Consider the following 3,120-nt stretch of genomic DNA (forward strand, 5'->3'; position numbering starts at 1 on the left):
CCACATCAGTTTGAGTCCTTCATGTTTCATAGAGAGGCCTACCAGCCAAACACTTCACACAGCCCCGTGGTTACCAGGAGATTGTGACACACCGAGCGAGGGGGAGACAATACAAAATTATTATCACAAACTCAACAGGACTCAAGGGGTGGATCACAAAAAACAGGTGGAAGACAATGACCACAGAAAACTGGTCAGAATTTATCATCAGCAAACACAACAATGCAGAGTGACCAGAGTGCCAGAGGCAGAGCTGAGACAGGGGTTAACATGAAAAACAGCACAACTACTCAGCACAAACACCGGACAAGTACTGCAGCTCACTGACACACACACAGGGATTACAGCTCACTGACACACACACACACAGGGATTACAGCTCACTGACACACACACACAGGGATTACAGATCACTGACACACACACAGGGATTACAGCTCACTGATACACACACAGGGATTCCAGCTCACTGACACAAACACACACACACAGGGATTACAGCTCACAGCTACACACACACACAGGGATTACAGTTCACTGACACAAACACACAGGGATTACAGCTCACTGATACATACACAGGGATCACAGCTCACTGATACACACACACAGGGATTACAGCTCACTGACACACACACAGGGATTACAGCTCACATATAGACACACATGGGGATTACAGCTCACTGACACACACACAGGGATTCCAGCTCACTGACACAAACACAGGGATTACAGCTCACTGATACACACACACAGGGATTACAGCTCACTGATACACACACAGGGATTACTGCTCACTGATACATACACAGGGATCACAGCTCACTGATACACACACAGGGATTACAGCTCACTGATATATACACAGGGATCACAGCTCACTGATACACACAGGGATTACAGCTCACTGACACACACACAGGGATTACAGTTCACAGATAGACACACATGGGGATTACAGCTCACTGACACACAGACAGGGATTACAGCTGACTGGCACACACACAGGGATTACAGCTCACTGACACACAGACACAGGGATTACAGCTCACTGATACACACACGGGGATTACAGCTCACTGACACACACACAGGGATTATAGCTCACTGATACACACAGGGATTACAGATCACTGACACACATAGGGATTACAGCTCACTGATACACACACACACAGGATTACAGCTCACTGATATATACACACACAGGGATTACAGCTCACTGACACACACACACACAGAGGGATTACAGCTCACTGATACACACACAGGGATTACAGCTCACTGACACACACACACAGGGATTACAGCTCACTGATACACACACAGGGATTACAGATCACTGATACATACACAGGGATCACAGCTCACTGATACACACACACAGGGATTACAGCTCACTGATACACACACGGGGATTACAGATCACTGATACATACACAGGGATCACAGCTCACTGATACACACACACAGGGATTACAGCTCACTGATACACACACGGGGATTACAGATCACTGATACATACACAGGGATCACAGCTCACTGATACACACACACGGGGATTACAGCTGACTGGCACACACACAGGGATTACAGCTGACTGGCACACACACAGGGATTACAGCTCACTGACACACAGACACAGGGATTACAGCTCACTGATACACACACAGGGATTACAGCTCAATGACACACACACAGGGATTATAGCTCACTGATACACACAGGGATTACAGCTCACTGACACACATAGGGATTACAGCTCACTGATACACACACACACAGGGATTACAGCTCACTGATATACACACAGGGATTACAGCTCACTGATACACACATACAGGGATTACAGCTCACTGGCACACACACACAGGGATTACAGCTCATTGATACAGACATGGATTACAGATCACTGACACACACCCCCAGGGATTTCAGATGACTGATACAAACTCAGGGATTACAGCTCACTGACACACACAGGGATTACAGCTCACTGATACACACACAGGGATTACAGCTCATTGATACACACACAGGGATGACAGATCACTGACACACACACAAAGGGATTACAGCTCACTGATAAAAACACAGGGATTACAGCTCACTGACACACACACACAGGGATTACAGCTCACTGACACACACACACACACAGAGATTACACCTCACTGATACACATACAGGGGGATTACAGCTCACTGACACACACACACACAGGTATTACAGCTCACTGATACACACACAGGGATTACAGCTCACTGACACACACACACACAGGGATTACAGCTCATTGATACACACACAAAGATTACAGCTCACTGACACACACACATAGGGATTAAAGCTCACTGATACAAACGCAGGGATTACAGATCACTGACACACACACAGGGATTACAGCTCACTGACACACACATACACAGAGATTACAGCTCACCGACACACCCAAACAGGGGTTACAGCTCACTGACACACACATAGGGATTACAGCTCACTGATACATACACAGGGATTACAGCTCACTGACACAGACACAGGGATTACAGATCACTGACACACACACAGGGATTACAGCTCACTGATACACACACAGGGATTACAGCTCACTGACACACACACACACACACAGGGATTACAGCTCACTGCTACACACACACAGGGATTACAGTTCACTGACACACACACAGGGATTGCAGCTCACTGACACACACACAGGGATTACAACTCACTGATACACACACAGGGATTACAGCTCACTGATACATACACAGGGATCACAGCTCACTGATACACACATGGGGATTACAGCTCACTGAAACACATATAGTGATTACAGTTCACAGACACACACACACAGGGATTATAGCTCACTGATACACACACAGGGATTACAGGTCACTGACACACACACACACGGGGATTACAGCTCACTGAAACACACATAGGGGTTACAGATCACTGATACATACACAGGGATCACAGACCACTGATACACACACACGCCGATTACAGCTCACTGAAACACACATAGGGATTACAGCTCACTGACACACACACACACAGGGATTATAGCTCACTGATACACACACAGGGATTACAGCTCACAGATAGACA

This window comes from Chiloscyllium plagiosum, chromosome 43, assembly GCF_004010195.1.
Source record: "Chiloscyllium plagiosum isolate BGI_BamShark_2017 chromosome 43, ASM401019v2, whole genome shotgun sequence".
In the NCBI taxonomy this organism is placed as follows: domain Eukaryota; kingdom Metazoa; phylum Chordata; class Chondrichthyes; order Orectolobiformes; family Hemiscylliidae; genus Chiloscyllium; species Chiloscyllium plagiosum.